The sequence below is a fragment of the Oxyura jamaicensis genome, chromosome 1, assembly GCF_011077185.1.
Source record: "Oxyura jamaicensis isolate SHBP4307 breed ruddy duck chromosome 1, BPBGC_Ojam_1.0, whole genome shotgun sequence".
Lineage (NCBI taxonomy): Eukaryota > Metazoa > Chordata > Aves > Anseriformes > Anatidae > Oxyura > Oxyura jamaicensis.
Window position 1 is genome coordinate 128109820 of NC_048893.1, and position 17122 is coordinate 128126941.

Genomic DNA, 17122 nt, shown 5'->3' on the forward strand with positions numbered 1-17122 from the left:
TCCTCTCCTCTCCTCTCCTCTCCTCTCCTCTCCTCTCCTCACTTTTCTTTTCTTTTCTCTCTCTTTTCTCTCTCTTTTTTTTTCTCTCTCTCTCTCTTATTTCTCTCTCTCTCTTTTTTTTTTTTTCCTTGCACTGGTTCTTCTTATCCAATCCAACAAACAGATTGTAATCTGAGATTTCGGGACTACAAAGGCTTTCAGAGCATTCCCAGATGGCAAATGAAGGAACAATGAATTCTAATTGCCTTTGCACCTCTTCCAAAGTAGTCACAATAGATGTGTTGGTGGAGATAGGGATTATGTTAGGACTTGGATCACAGTTTTAAGTTCTGTTTTCTTTTTCAGTTTAATTTAACTGAGTCAGATTTAGACACTTATTGGTTGTCACTTGTAACCCATTGTCCTACAGGTTGTTAAAGAGATTAATACACCCTGTTGATACTAGCACAGTGTCCTACAAGGAGACTTCTTTTGTCTTTTGGAAATTCTGTCAATGACTTTTTTGCTTCTTGTTGTTTCAAGGCCATATATTAGACTTCACATTTTTAAGATTATTTCTGTACTCCACTACTTTTTGCACTCTACAAGTCTATAAATAGACTATAAAGATGGTTTTTATATGTCCGTTGATGCTGGGAGATGTAGTGAAAGCTGAGAACATGTACAATACAACTTGGGTGGGATTCATTACCAGATAAAAAAAATAAAACTTAGGCATCTATGTGTAAATATCTACACGTGATTCAGCCCAAATGACAGTAGACACATATGGTTCAATTCAGTTGACCACATGTAGCTATCTAATGCCGTCACTGGTGCATTGAGGTACCTTAGACATTCATATGGGACACAGGACATGCAGACACATTGTCCTTCTGGAGAAGTGGCTCTGCCAGATCATCTGAAAAAATGTTGGGCACCTGTACCTAGGTCCCTGAACAGGGAGGATATGTTAGCTGCCCAGTTCAATAGTTTTTAAGGTTCCGCTGCCCATGTTGGCTAGATTGTCAGTGGCTTAAGTGCCACCTTAGACAGTTATCTTGTCTATAGACAGCTACACACAATTTGAGTAACTGTTGATTTTTTTACATCATTTTATTATGTCACTGTTCTTAAATAAAAAGAGCTGAGTTATTTATGGACCAAAATTGAAATGTTCCTTTTTCATTGTGGTAGAAAGGGAGAAGAAGGAAAGCAGGAAGGAAGGGAAAAAGTGTATACATAAATATGTAAAGGCATCTACTTTAGTGCTGAAGTTAGGACACAGGGTTGTTTTGTAGCCAAGAGACATAGTTAAGACACTTTATCTGAATTATTTAAATTTTGTGTCAATCCCTAGTGAAGGGAGCACACAGTCTGCTTGTGCTGATTCTACTGGCCTTGGAAAGATGCTGAGTTACTAAGGCTAGTCAGTAAGAAATATCAGGCATGCTCATTATAGTTTAGGTCAATGGAATATGACATAGTTGCTACGCTATGCTATTCTATGCTTTGCTATAAATCTGTCATAACTTCTATCTCAGATGATTTGAACTGACTTTTAGATATATCTACCTCTCTTCTTCAAATGCATACATCTATTTGCTCTGAGAAAATTAACTGAGGGAAGAAACACTTAATTTTGTTGTGCACTACTTAAACAAAGCCTTTTTGCTGTGATATCTTTAAACTTCCACCTTGTGTAGGAATATCTGTAGAGTTGGTCTAATGTATTCCTGTGTATTTGGAAACAATATACATACACACCCTACCTCACAATTCCTTTGTGCGTGCCAAAAAATTGTTTCCCCAGCTGAACATTTGAAATTACAAGTCCAGGTCTTGTCTTTTTTGAGGCCCATAATTAGACCTCAGATGGTAGGGCAATTGCAGAAGAGGGTCTACCAATTTACATGTTAATCAAACATAGCCTGATGGACTATGATTAACATAGGCTCAGTCAACATCTTAATTAGCCAAAGCACATCATGAGGCACTGGTGCCTGTCTTCCCACCCCTGAGGATTTTTCTGAGCAAGAACATACTCTTCAATAGCTGTTTTCCATAGCACTGTTAAACCTAAGACCTTAATTGCTCTTATGAGGGAAGTTAGTTAAAAACTGTTTAGCTTTGCATAGAACACCTGAGGTAGCATGACATCTTCATTTAGGGGACAGAGCCCTGGCCAAATTGTAACTTGGATCAGGTATGATATTAAATAACAGATATGTGTCAAAATCACATTGAGCACAAAATATGTTTTTTTAAGAATTGCAGATGGTTTTATCTGATTGATTAGTTCCACATGTCCACAGCCCCAGGAATCTCTCCACGGGAGCCCGCATGGAATCGGGATAAGCACAGTTTAAGTATGCCTTTGTAGTTGAGGAACCTGCTGGGCAGGACTTCATCTCTGCTAACAATGTCTCTCCTGATATTTTGTTTAAAGGATTGGTAGTCTGCAGCTAATTTATTTTACCAGTAAAAAAATCAACTTTTTCTATACAAATGTGTTTTAAAATTCTTTGAATACTATCAAATATTTTCAAAAGCTAGGCTTGCTGAGGACTAAATCCCAGGGAGACAAGGGGATGTTTAGAATTTTCCCCATCTGATTCCTTGCTGTACATCTTTCACTGCTACAAAATATACACAGTGATACATAGATGGAAATGTCCAGTGTACATTTATTTTTATTTTTGAAAGGAAAATCCTGTTTTGAAATGTTTGATTTTAGTGGGAAGAAGTTCTTTTGGGAATGAAACCAGAAACTCTGCTGATCTGGCATTACATGTTCTCACTATCACAGGAGTGCAGAATATAAATGCAAATAGCACATACATTGTGTGCAATTTATGTCCTTGTATTCATCATAGCTGGCGTTAGAGCTTTTGGCGGTGACAAGGAAAACAAACAAAAAAAATACATCTATCATGCAGTTTGGAATTGACAGTTTAGCAGAACAGGGAACAATTTATGACCTCATATTTTCTGTTGTCTTCAGTCATAACATTGTGATTTTCTGGTTGGTTTCTGAGGATTGGTATGGACTGTGTTTGGTATAAGTACCTTCATGAGTGTCCAATACTACCCTAGCCAGGGGAACTGGTGTCTCAGCTTCCCATATAGGAAATCTTCCCTCATTACAGAAACAAAGAAAGATTCCTTGAGATCAAAACCACTTACAAATTGCAGCTATCTCTTGCCAAAACAGAGAGAATTTATTAGTGGAAAAGATCCAGAAAGCTTCCTTGGTCTATTTGCTTGCCAAAGGCTTGTTATTTCTTACATCATTTCAAAGGCTTCATTATATTAATCTATCCTTGCAGGCTTTAGTAGCAGTCCTGCTTCTTATTTAGAAGCTTATTTTCTTGGTATTAAATGTCCTCTTAACTTCATTTTTCTGTTTGTAGTACAAAAATCATCCTACTCCATTCAACCTATGTTACTAATCAAAAGAAGTATTCCATATATAATTATAATGACTTTTGTATTTGATTTCTGAATATACTCTAAGTTTCAAATGAATGGCAATAATTTGAAATGAGAAAAAAAAATAAAAAGTTTTGATTTGCTATGAATCCTTTTGTGAAATGCTAATATTTTAAGTTATTGAAGCCCTTATGTTTACAATCATAAGAATTTCATGTCTTGAAATACAGTGTGCTGAAAACTGCTTTGAAAGTACTGAAACTGCTTTTAAAGTACTGAAAACAGTACTTTAGAAATATTAGGCTAAAAAAATGAACTTTTAAAATTTTTACAGAACCAATCAATTTATTTTACAGAACCAACCAATTTATTTTAAAAAATAAATTCAGCAGTTGTCTGAACTGCCGTACTCAGAGTTGCCGTACTTCATTACTATGTTACCATTATTTCTTAAGTGCAAAGAAATAGTTAGGAACAATCTTTTTTAGCCTAAACATATATGAAGTGACCTCCCACTGAAGTTACTACAGTCTACAGTTGTCATGTGGTAATTGAAAATGCCTGTTGGGATGAATAACATGACTAGGAAAAATCAGTTTTTAATGGCTAAAAAAATAGTAAAGAAAGCAAGCTAACGAATGACACCTATAAAAGTTGATTCTGGAGGTGGTTTTGGTATTTGTAATTTGGGTAATTTACTTGTATTTTAGCTATGGAAAATAGCTTTGGAAACTGTTCTCTCTAAATCCCATTTCTAATAGCAGGTTGAAGCTTTAGCCTTATGCTCAAAACTAGGACATTAGTGTAGAACTTTTGGTCCATACTTTTAGTATGCTTTATATGTTTTTCATTCCTTTTCTGATATCCATCCTGGATAATCAGTTAAAAATTGAGGTTTATCTCTTCTAACCTTAGCTATGATAAATGCTAGATAGTCAGTTCTGAAGGAAATTAAAATTCCAAAGAAATTCCGTAGCCTTTTCATCCAGCCTTTTGGAAGCTCATGTCTTTCTCCCTTATAGCAGAAGCACACATGCTTAGGTTTAACCCCTAACTGTAAGTTTTAAAATGTAAGTGAGATAAATCTCTCCTTTAATTACATACATTTGATGTTGTTATAATGTTAAGAATGTTATAATATTGTTATAATGTTAAAAATGAAGAATTATCTTTAATAATTTAAAGCAAGTAAAAGGTAATCCGTATTCAAATAGAGCGCAAAAAAATTCAAACAGGAGAAGCACCCAAAATATTTAATAACTGTTTGAAATTAGCAGTTAACAACAAAAGTATTCATTAAAGTACAACCTCTTTTTCTTTGGAACAGAAATAATAAAGTGTCTGTTTTCAGCAGCTCTGGAACACTTTTTTAAGTTTTTGGACTGAATTTTGAAAATACTGAATTCAAGTGAATGCAATCAAGAAACAAAGCAAGCTATTAATTAATGGTGAAGTGATATGAGCAATGGTTTCTTAAGATGTTTAGTTTGCAAGTCATAAAAGTATATAAAGTCATAAAACTGTTTTCTATATTACTACAGTAATTTTCCATTTAAGAGCTTACAATGCACATTAAAATAAGAAAAGATCTAAAATTATCTTGTATAATATACTGAAGTTATTATGTTGGTGTATTCCAGTAATCAGTCATCCTCCTGGAATTACTGAGGTAAGAATACTACACTTAAGTGGCATTTACATTATGTTTTCCAATATGAAGGAATTCCCATTTCACAGAAAGTAAAATACAGTCAGAGTGTCTGTAAGTAAAATACAGTCATGTGTCTGTTTTTTCTAAGCAAAGATTTCTAGTGTTCATGATCAGAGCACTGGACATCTTTCACGGATGATTCTCTCTGTCTATGAGATGTTCTCCTGGAATCAGTCCCAGGGAGATAGAGTGAGGGAGCAGGTGGGACTTATTGAAATGAAGTCATGGATATTTGAACACTATTGTAGTCATTAACAACGCATCAATTAAGCTGAGCATACACATAAAGTAAATATTTATGTGACTGGGGATCCTGCTGGAAAAAGTGGAAAACTGAGCAAAGATTAGTATGTTTTAATTTTGTTTCAGTTAGGTGTCTGACTCTATCATGCTATGCTATTTTTGTTCTATCATCTTTCTACAGAGCTGCGAGATTGGGAAATGCTGGATCAAATTGAGAAAATTAAAAGTAAAAAAATCAGTTTGTGGAGAAAAAGCAGGCCAAGGAAAACAACCAGCTGTAGTTGATACTGCTCAATGAGAATAATGTAGTGTTAATTCCTTTTTTTTTTTTTTTTTTTTTTTTTTTTTTTTCCTGTAGGAGATCATTAGAGGTCTTTATAGTCTTTCCAGATCAGTACAAAAGACATTCTATAGCTTGATGTGTCTCTATGAATTTGAAAGATAAGATCTCCATAGGGCATACTTCTGTTGGTTTTACATCATTAATGTTTCCCTTCATTTATTTCTGCAGAATACCTGTACTGTCTTTTAAAGTGGGAATAGCCTGGGGTGATAAATTGAATCTTGAATCTTTGCACCTGATGCCACGAGAAGCTATAAATTAGTTATAGGCTAGGATGATAGAATCCTAAATGCTTCTATTTCTCACAGAAAAACTGACCCTTGGGGTCACTAACCAAAGAACGAAAAATCTGAACTTGTTAACAAGAAAACAATTAATTATTTACACACATGTGGGTATTTGCCATTAGCATATTTCGAATTATTAGTCTTTGTTCTGATAGATTTAATTCAGCCCTCAAGACTGTAGTTGTTAAAAACTGGGTTCAGTCTTGCCCATTTAAAACCAGGTAATATGTACAACACAAAGTATGAGCTAAGCAGGGTTATATATGTCCATCGCATTTGGTCTTTCATAGGAAAGAAAGATAAGCTATTTTATTTCAGAGCCACAATAACGTTGAATCACCAGTAGCAACTGTGCTATCACCCGTATGGTGGTTTATAATTCTAAGATGTTCATCACCAGGATGAAGTAAACAAATTATTCAGCGCTGTGGGTAATTTCATTTATTTATTTATTTATGCATGTCATTCATAAAGCAAGCAGAAGAGAAAAACCTTGCATCCTAATATGACTCCCGTGGGGAAAGCTTAATGCCATTCAGTCACTTGGAGCTTCTGGTTTTTTTGTTTGTTTGTTTGTTTGTTTGTTTGTTTTTCCTTTGTTTTTTTCCATCTGCCAATCTATCATAAGGACTTGAGCACTTTCAAACATGAAAACTCCTTGTTATAACAATATATAGGCTTTGTAAATAAAGTCTGGCACCCCTAAGGGGAATAATATAGACTTCTAGGAATTCTCATATATTTAATCTGTTTTAAGGGCTGAAAAGTGTATTTCCATAATAAAATATTTTAAGACCTTTTTGTCCTGGGAAATTTATTTTCCATGGAAGTTGATCTTTATGGGTTTTCTCTGCCTACATAACTGCTACAAATTTGAACATTGAGGGGTTTCAGATGAATGCAGCATGATGCAGGCATTTTTGAAAGATTCCTTCAAAGCTAAAGCACTTCTTCCCCACAATATCTGAGCCGTCTGAAAGCTTCAAGGCCTGTGTTCTCCCCACAGATACATGCAGGAAACTCCCAGTGGCTACAGCCAAAGCTGCACTTGTGCATGCAAGGGCTTTATTTTGGCTCTGAATGTTAACTAGGTTACAAGAGAATAGAATTGAGTTTTGTATAGACTCTTTCTTACTTGTTATGACTCAAAGAACCTTACAAGGGAAGAAAAGAGATACTATTATCACAGGGAACATGTAGGAAGATTGAGAAGACGTTAGGTACTTAGCAGTAGATCACACAGTGTTTGGAAAGGCAGAGCTTAGAATAATATAATCATAGAATGGTTTGGGTTAGAAGGGACCATAAAGATCATCTAATTCCAACCACCCTGCCATGGGTAAGGACACCTGCCGCTAGACCAGGTTGCTCAAAGCCCCCTCCAGCCTGGCCTTGAACATCTCCAGGGATGGGGCATCCACAGCTTCTCTGGGTAACCTGTTCCATTGCCTCACCACCCTCTGAGAATTTCTTCCAAATGTCTAATCTAAATCTACCATCTTTTAGTTTAAAGTCATTACTCCTTGTCCTATCACTACACACCCTGATAAAGAGTCCTTCCCTAGCTTTGTAGAAAGCTATATTTATCTTGTTTTTTATCTTGATTTATTAAGAAAAACAACAGTGGACAACAGTACTATTTTTTGTTCTTTCCTTCTCCCTCTGTCAGCCAGGAGACAAGATGCCATTGAGTTTTTAACTTCAGGGTTTTTAAACTACTGCCTTAAAACTGCTGACTTTTTTCTTTTCCCTTGACATTTTCTTCTGAGCATCAAGTAAGACATAGGTGTTAGGTTTGAGAAGCAAATTGCCTTCTCAACCCCAGCACTGCAATGTCAGATTCTTTAGTCTATGTTAAAATCACATGCACAGCTAAATAGTAAGACATGTGAGGTCATTTGGAGAAAAGATCCTCCTAAGCAGCTAAGAAAGGTAGGCAGTTTTCCAATAGCTCATTTAGGGCAACTGGCACTGCTAGAGCTGGGACATCTCAGCTGTGGCTCTGTATCTTCTTACCTGGGAGTTAGAGGCATGTAGTGCAGCATAGCACCTGTGTTGCCAACTCACATGCGAGCTTAAATCCAGAACCAATATAGTCACATCCATTGTGAGAAGAGCACTGACTGGTAAGTGTTTCCAGGATATTAGACTGATCCTACATAGCTTCTTGCTATGACCTGAGCAAATCTTCACTGTGCTACCCTAAATCAAATCTTAAGTATCTTATGTAGCAAGGTGCGTGTATCAAGCTTCATGGTGCAATGGAGACCTGCCACACAGCCCCAGTCATAAAGGAGGCTCTGAGCTGGCAGGTTTCTGGATGAAGCTCATTGTAAGATTCAGTGTAGCTGAGGGGGGGTGAGAGTTGATAAACCACTCAAGCCCAAATAAAGTTAAGTTCTGACGGGAAACAAGTCAATTAGTGCCAGGATACAATGGATGTTTAGCCTGGTGTTCCCAACACTACTAATTGAACAATTTTTAGAATTTGCAGCCTCTCATTATCCAGTTCTGATTCAACATGAAAGTCGCATGTGCCTATAATTTCCTCTCTAAATTCCTCTGTGAATAAGCAGTCTTGTGGTGACTGCATAGTTCTTACTGCTTGAAACAGTCTCAATTCATGTTGCTGACATCAGGGTTGGATTTAGCTGATATTTCCCTAATTGTTTAATTTGTTAAAACATTTAATAGAGCATTTCCAGAATGATATACTCAATATTTGCAGCATAAAAATGAACAGCAACATGTGTATTGGTGTATTGCTCTGCTGCTCTGTTCAAAGTGGTAGGTTTTGATCTTGGGCATTGTCAGGAACTTGCTGCCCTTGTAGTCTGGATGAAATAATTTGGATGCAGTCACAGATTTTCTTGTGATTATTCTGTTTTACAATAAGTAGGATTATGGGAGGTGCCCGTAAGGAATGATCATAATAACAGGATACTACATACCTACAAGCATCCATGCACACACACAGGTTCTACATTTGTATTTTTTATATATTTTTTTTTTAATGTCTCTACAGTATTTGCTTAATTGAATGGCCCCCTTTGCTTTCTGTATGTTTCTGTTAACTTATCCTTACTGCTATTGGCACTGCTGGTGCTGGACCCAGGGTCTGTTACCACATAGTTACTGAGGCCTATTTTCCCCCTTAAACTTGTCCAATGTTCCGTATTAATCTCTGACATTGCACTTTGGTGCTGCAGTGGAAACTGAAGAAAAAATAAGATGAAGAATTATGATAACTGTAGTGTTTTAGCTAGTTAAGGGAACATATACTTTTCAGATCATTCCAGCTTTGTCAAAGAATCACAAAAAATATCCTGTGGTAGAGTGAAATGCACCATAAGGACTAGGCATTGGCTTTATCCCACATTTGTTATAGATCAATGTTGTTCAATGTGTTGCTTGTGGCTTGGGGACTGATGCAGGCAAAAGTGTTGCCTTCTCATCACAGACCCTTAAAGAGCAGCAGGGTCAAGGAGCCCCTTTCATGGGGAAGCACTGGAAGAAAGAGAGAAGCTGGAAAGGGGACCCAAGGCAAGACCACTCGGAAAATGAACTTGTGGCAGCTGCAGAGGGAAGAAGCATGCAGCACTGGGAGGTGGGACCCCCTCTCTACTCCCTGTCCTCCTGCAGGGCATCCAACAGCACCTGCTGCCTTGCAGGCAGCAAGGCCCCTGTTGCTTTCCTGCCCCAGCAGCTGACTGCCTCCCAATGCATCCAGAGCTGGCTGGGAGGAGGTCTGTGTGATACTGGCCAAAAAGAGAAAAATGCAAAACCTAGAACTGTATGTACAGCTACACAGAACCATTTCCAGAGTATAAAATTAGCTTGACTATAAAATAAATGTTGTTTTTTTTTATTTTTATTTTTATTATTATTATTATTAAAAAAGGTAGTGTTTAGTTGAACATTGTGGTTCATGCCGGATTGATACCAGCCCTTCTAAGCATCACATGGCTGTGGGAAAAAGGATAGTTTATGGGTGGCTTTCAGAAACGAAGATTTCTGTAGTCCTCCAAATAAAGAGGTTGCAAAGCCAGAGCCAAAGATAATGAATGACACAAGGACAGTTTAAATCTACAGGTATTTATCCAGCAGGTTAGTGTGGTTTATAAAACCTATTCTGCCTCTGCTCTGCAGAGGAAGGGAGCTTGACACAGCCTTTTTAACTACAGCAGGACACTCTTTCCTTTCCAGAAGCCTCCCTGCCTGGTCTGTCATGAGGCTGGGAGTATCTTTTCTTACCTGCAAAGGATGGCTAGCTTTCAAAAAGCATTGACCTCCTACCAGTCTCTTTCACAATCATGTTTTAGCTTAAAAATCATAACATATTAAAGACAATTTTGCATTCCTTTTCTCTACCCTCTGGCTTTCAGATCATGGGGTTATATTCAGGTCAAACTGTCAGCTCCCTCTTTGCAATAGTGTAAAGGCTAAATCCCTTTTTAAAAAGAAAATAAATCTGCAGTTCTCACATAATGACTTGGTATCAGCAGCTGAGGCTTCACAGAAAACATCAAATAGCCAGAGCTTCATGACAGAACTGTAAGAAATGACAACTCCTCATTATCCCATTGACTTCCACAGCATAACATCTCCGTTATGCTGTTAAAATGGACCAAAAGTACTCTTTCAGGCTTTGAATGTTTCCTGAGACAGATGACCAAGGATATAGTCCCCGTGACAGAAGATGGTACAGCTTTCCTGTTGTGTGTGTTGGTGATTGACAGTTGTGCTCTGGACCCTTACATTGTTGTAGATGCTCACTGAAGTGTTATATTGAGTTAAACTGGATGGTTATGGCGTGCAAAGTGGTAGCGAAATGTGGGATACCGCCGAGAAGTTAATGACTCATGGGCATATATGGGGCCAGAAGTGGCTATGAGTGAGTGTTCCACATTAAACCCCTAGAAATTTTCAGAAGAGCAGAGGTAGAGGCACTACACACTGAACAGCTTATTCTCCCTCGGAGATCTTTCCTTAAAAAGAGAGCAGGATCCTTGTCTCATTTGGACCAAACCATGAGCTCATCTAAACGCTATTCTCCAACAGCTGCAGATGTATTACAGCAGCCTTCTGTGCATGTGCTAATGGGATAAAAGCATTTCCATGTGCTCTTTTTATTCTGAGAGCATACATCCCTCCCCACAGCCTCCAGTGTATCCTCATTTCCTTGAAATGGATTCAAATATTAAAGCCTGCTATGTTTAATTATTGCTAAAAGTCTGGGAGGAAACAAAATCATAGGATGAAGTTGTTTCAAAATGGGTATGTATAAGTAACAAATGTGCAGTCACTTATGGTAAATTCAGAAGCAGACAGAATGCAGTAATATCTACCAAAGAGAGCAATCCTAAAACTTACACAGTCTTCCTAGTCACATGTGTATGATTTTGAGTTCCTGACTTGGTAAATATCAGGAAGTATCTCTGATGGTAAATACCAGTTAAGTATCTCTGATGGTCTGGACCTGCACAGGACAAAGTCATATGGTGCAGTGTGGTGAAATGCTAGAGATATAATATGCATTGCCACACTTTCATAAAAAAGTGCAAGGCTTTCTTGAACATGTCCGTGTTCCAGATTACCACTCAGAAAACTTTGCACTTGATCATGAAAACTGTGAAATCCCCTTAATTTCAAATGGAGTCAAAGGGAAGAGCTTGCCTTCAGCAAGAGAAGAGGAAAGAGGGAAGAGCTTGCCTTCCAGTCAAGTGCAAAACTGAAATTTATTCTGAGAGCTTTTTTCTTTATTTTTCAAAGTGTATAATGAGGTCCATGTAGGAAAGTCTTCCTTCTGTTATATGTATCCCTGTTTTCTTTCTGCTACATTTCTCCCAGTGCAGGGATTTCTGATTTTGGTGGAGTGGATCAGCCATTGGACATTACCCTCATTTGAACAAAGCATTGTATATATTTTTCAATATACCTTTAGCAAGGCTGTATCCAGTCTTGTCCCCTCCCCCTCCGTTCTCTAAGACAAAAGTAATCTCTTTCATTAAGTTATGCTGTGGCAAAACAGCACTATAATGACATGTAATTAATTCAAGCCACGGTTAAGGGCAGTGTAAAGAAAACAAGACTGGAAGGTAGCTGTTCTTGTTCCTGTAGATGGGCTGAAGGAAGAAGTTTATTTCCTTCTTCTATTGTTGGGTAACTTCAGATCAGAGTTCACAGGAAGTCTCGGTTTACAATTTAGCATACTCTTTTTCCACTAGAGTATCTGTGACAACATCTGGCATCTGCAGCAGAAGCAGCAAACAAGCCCCATTATCTGTTTCTTCCTCTCTTTCTTCCTCTCTTTCTTCCTCTCTTCTTCCTCTCTTCTTCCCCTCTTCTTCCTTTCTTCTTCTTCTCTTCTTCCTTTCTTCTTCCTTTCTTCCTTCCCTCTCTCTCTGTCCTTCCATCCTTCCCGAAAGTATTTTTATGTTTGTTGATTTGCTGAAAAGCAAACACCCAATCAAAACAGAAACTGTGGCTTACTTTCAGTTTTTTGCATAAGCTACATGATTCATAACATTGTATTTTTTAGTAATGAACTAAGTGAACTATTTCAGTTTTCTTCTGATGCTTAATCACATTAGTATTTCTGCTTGTATAAAATGTTCCTGTAAAAGTTTAAAGTCTCCTGTTTCTGATGGAAAGGCCTCCTTCCTCCTCCCTTTCTGTTTTAAAAGCTTTCTTTTTTTTTTTTTTTTTTTTTTTTTTAATCTTTAGCATCATGCCACACAGGAAAAAAATCTGAGGATCTGGCAGATATTATTAAATATTTATTGGAATTGGATGTAAAAAAAACATACATTTTGTGGAGGATGTTGCACCAAATATTGTTATTGGAAGAACAGTACTGAATCACTATTTTTTTTCATATGGAGATTGGATTGTTTGCTAATGCCTATTGACAGTGTGTGTTGATGATGCTATTCCTCTAGGCTGAGCTCCAGCAAGTGCTGATAAACTCCAGACTCTAATCAAACATCTTTCAGAAACATTAGCATTTACTAAATAAACATCTTTTCCTCCTCTCTGTTGTATATAAAAAATGTTTTTAACATTGTTTGCCAGTCTCTGCGAAGTGTAACAGATGGCCACTGCTTTCAATGAAATAATTATATTACCTAACCTTTTCCTTGAGAAAGAAAAAAACTGGGGCTTAATTTTTCACTGTCTTAACTCTTGATTTCTCAGTGAAGTGTCTTACATCTGTCATTAGTATTTTCTATTAATGATCTTGACGCTACAAATAAGGTGAAAGTTTGGGGTTGAAAAATCTTTTGTCAGTTTTAAATGAAAGAAACACTAGCACTCTGTCCATTGCTTTTTGATTTGGTCACCTTCTCTGCTCATAAAACTTAAAAGGGGAAGCTCAATTCAAAAGTCCATGAAGGGGGACAGAGCTGTTAAGATCCTAATACAGCAGTTATGTAGTGGATCTACTCTGCTCTTCAAGACAGAACTTGGGAATGCTTAGAAACACCCTCTACTCCTTGACTGGCCCATAACCTGGGTACAACTGCTTAATGGATGTCATGTCCTCTGAGTGTCTTCCCTAGGTGTTCTTGGTAACTTGCTAAGTCAGTTGGCTAAGTGCTATTGAGATACTGGTAAATATGCTTGCACATGCAAGGAGCCATATGGAGTGGGAATAGGCTTCTAAAAAGGTTGTGTCCAAGCTCATGGGTACAGGCAGAAGTGCAGCTTTAAGAACTGCACCAGGCATGCTGGTGGGGTTAGTCTGCTCTGTGAAATACATGTTGGTCTCATTGAGAACCCGAGTGCTCTATCAAAACGGACGCACTGGGAGTATTCAAGACCATCCTGGCAAGATGGAGTCATGCTGCAGTATACTCCCATGTGTGCATGTGAATGGCAGAGTGAGAACAGAGACTCCTCAGATTCAGAATATACTTGATTCCTAAACATTTCAAGAAACTATTTGGCCTTTGACATTGATGACATACCATAGGTTGCTAATAATAGCTTGCCTGAACTTTTGTTAGAAAAATAAGCACATCCCTCAGTAATTCCCACACTCCTAGGCAAAATCACCACAATATCATATTAATGCCAGGGCTGATGAAATACACAGAAATAGTAAAAACAGTTGAATAAAACTTGTTCTCTGTTGAAGGATTTTTTTTTTATGAGGATGAAGAAGAATAAAAGAACAATAAGGTACCAGTTATTCGTCTGTCAGCAGCAAAGCTTTTGGACAGTGATAGGAATGACAGGATACTCTAGTCCCACCTTCTTCACAAGTGTCAGGATCTTGCACGAAACTGTTGATGTTCTGCTGAATTATTATGGCAATGCAGTTTCATTAACTAACCTTAAAATAAAGGAAGCATGTGTTAGAGGAAGAAATCACTGAGTTAAGATAGAGGAATTCCTGGAAGGAAATACTGTGAATAGATGAGTTTGGAGAGGAAGCACAGTTTGAAGTTAAGTTGTATTATTTTTACTCATTGTCCATATGATGAATAAAATCTATCTTCAAGAGGAGTTTAAGCTTGAATACTAATTGTTGCTCTGCATGGTTTCTCAGCACAAAGGTGAGGATTCAGCCTGCTCACACCCACAAATAATATGAAGGTTATTTTTCACAAAATGGAAGTAGTAGGATTCATAACAAAATTTCCCACTATTTACTATTATATTTTTATTATTCCCCATTATTTATTATTATTATTTTTTTAATCTAATAAATGAGTGACAGAAAATTGAATATGAGCATGGATAAAAGTTCATTTCATTATGATGAGATTCGTTTTTTGCATGAATCTTGGAATAGCAATCAATGAAATAACGTTTCCATAGAGACACCATATAAAGGTAGCTGCCCCAATATTGAATAACTTTCTGTTCTGTCTGGATGTAACATTCAAAACTGCATTGTTTTTTCATTCAAAATTTCGGTGTTCGGGTTTGCTGGGTACCTCTTCTGTAGGCAAGCAGAACGTAAGTGTTAAATCAGGAAAGACAGAAGGAATATGAAAATGAGCAAGATGGATCGATATTCATATACTTTAAGGGGAATGGTTTGAGTTATCCTGAGGTTTATTTGCTGGTGTTTTTATCCCCTTTCTGCTGACTATCTGGATATCCTGTTGCTATAGGCTAATGTGGAATGCATTGTGCTTAAATGGTCAGAGTTCAGTGGTTTCATCATATTTTTGCAAGCAAAAAGCTGGTCCTTAACAATTTTTATTTATTTATTGTCCCAAGGGGCTAGGCATATGCTGGGAAAAAAAATAAAAAAATAAAAAAAAAATAGCACAAATTTCAAGTATGCAAACTCTCGTGGGCCTTTAACTACTGACAAATTATAGTATAGAGACTTCACTATGGTAATAGAGCTGGGGCATGAAGTATTATAAAACATACTCCTTGTATGCATCAATAGTATACTCACTTTAATACTGTAAATAATAAAAACAATAAAATAATTCAAACTAGGAGAAAAATAGTTGCAATTTTGAATGGATGTGGTCTTCTTTTCATTTTCAGAGATCTGCTTTAGGCATTAGAAATGTTTAGAAACACAGGTCATGACACATCTCTTATGAGTAAGAGGAAGATATCTTAAAATGTTATAGATGGCACAGCACAGCAAAAATTAATAGAACTGCCCAATATATATATATATATATATTTAATATATATTCCCAGGTTTAGATCTGAAGCTTAGCTGAGGACCAACTAAAACTACAGAACTTTACCTTTAATCTGCAAATACACAGAAAGTTTTAGCAGTGTCTACAAGAAACTGATATCGAGCCTGCCTCGAAGGGAGCCCGCCGTGTGCTTCTGTTTCTTTCTGAGCCACCTGGCATATCAGCTTGCCAATTGTCGTCAGTGATGCGCGCTGCAGGGGCGGGCGGGTGAGCGGGGCGGAGCCGCTGAAGGGAGCGGAGCGGGGAGGAAGTGGCCGCCAGGGGCTGCTCTGCGCCCGGCCACAGAGAGGGCTCAGCGTCGTCGGCCGGCCGCGTTGGGTATTCCCCGTCACTCTGTATTGTGGTCTGTCCCCTCCTCCATCAGTCACCTTTATTTAATAACATCAGTGAGCAAACATAAAAAATCAGTCGCAAACTGACTTCTTGCTATTGCACACTTTTTTTTTTTTTTTCTGCCTAGTTGTACACAATAAAAGTTTTGATGGATTGTTTTCCTGAGAAATGTCTTTCTGATCTTACCACATTTTTTGATTTTTATGTATTCCTGAGTTTGTTGTTGTAATATAAATGTGAAATGTGCATATTTGCATGGAAGATTCTTTTTCCTGCTTCTCTGTCTCACGTGTTTATCACCCCATCCACTTTTTCATTACTTCTTATTCTGTAAGTGCCATAAGTACCTAAATACTGAAACCAATGACAGAGTCATTATCCTAGATAATAGCCGTCTTGGTCAACAGAGGGTTAGCTGTAGGTTCAAGAACAGGTTTCCTTAAAATTGCTAAAGCCTTCTGGTGGCTGACATCACCATCACACTCAAACTTCGCAAGTCAGGTTGGTGTGTGCCGAGGAAGGAGGAGGCAACAAAAGACATTTTTACACTTCGGAAAGGAACCAAAATGCAGAGTGAGTAGGGATGGGTTATTGTGTGGATAACAAAAGTGGAATTGTAAAACAGCTAATTTTACTTCTGCTAACTACAGCATGAAAATACTTCTTGCTGAATGCTTGTTATTGTATTTGCAGATCGAGTTCATATGTACCACATGTGCTTATTGTTGTTGGATTGTGATTTCAAGCTTTTATGAAGTGATAAGCCACATATTAATAGTTTTAACAGAAGGTACCCTAGTTGTTAACATGGTAACACCTTGCAAGAACAATATGTTATGTCTATTTTTGATTCTAGAAATATGCAACATTCTATGCTTTAAAATACATAAGGTAAGTGCCTAGTTAGTATGTAGATCTGCTCAATATATTATCTTTCACAAATTCCTACTTTGTTTCTCAGTACTGCTATAAAAATTTGCTGCCTCAGACTGAAAAATATTAACTCATTTCCCAGGAATCTCTCTGGGTAGAAATTGTGAAAGTGGATCTGGAAGTTGCAAGCATGTTTGCTCTTGCTTAATCTTACTCAGAATTTAACTGTTGTCTAACA

At 37.3% G+C, this 17122-nt stretch overlaps 1 protein-coding gene across 3 annotated transcripts in view; it reads left to right on the forward strand.

The window, feature by feature from the left end:
• MID1 (midline 1) overlaps window positions 1-17122 on the forward strand; it is a 240142-nt gene that overhangs the window by 71049 nt on the left and 151971 nt on the right. The window contains exon 1 of one of the 3 annotated variants that reach the window (XM_035341678.1): window positions 16171-16584. The exons of the other annotated variants lie outside the window; for them this stretch is intronic. The gene's annotated coding sequence lies outside the window, so the exon portion shown is untranslated. Of the gene's footprint in view, window positions 1-16170; window positions 16585-17122 lie in introns of those variants that run through there. 3 annotated transcript variants of the gene reach the window in all.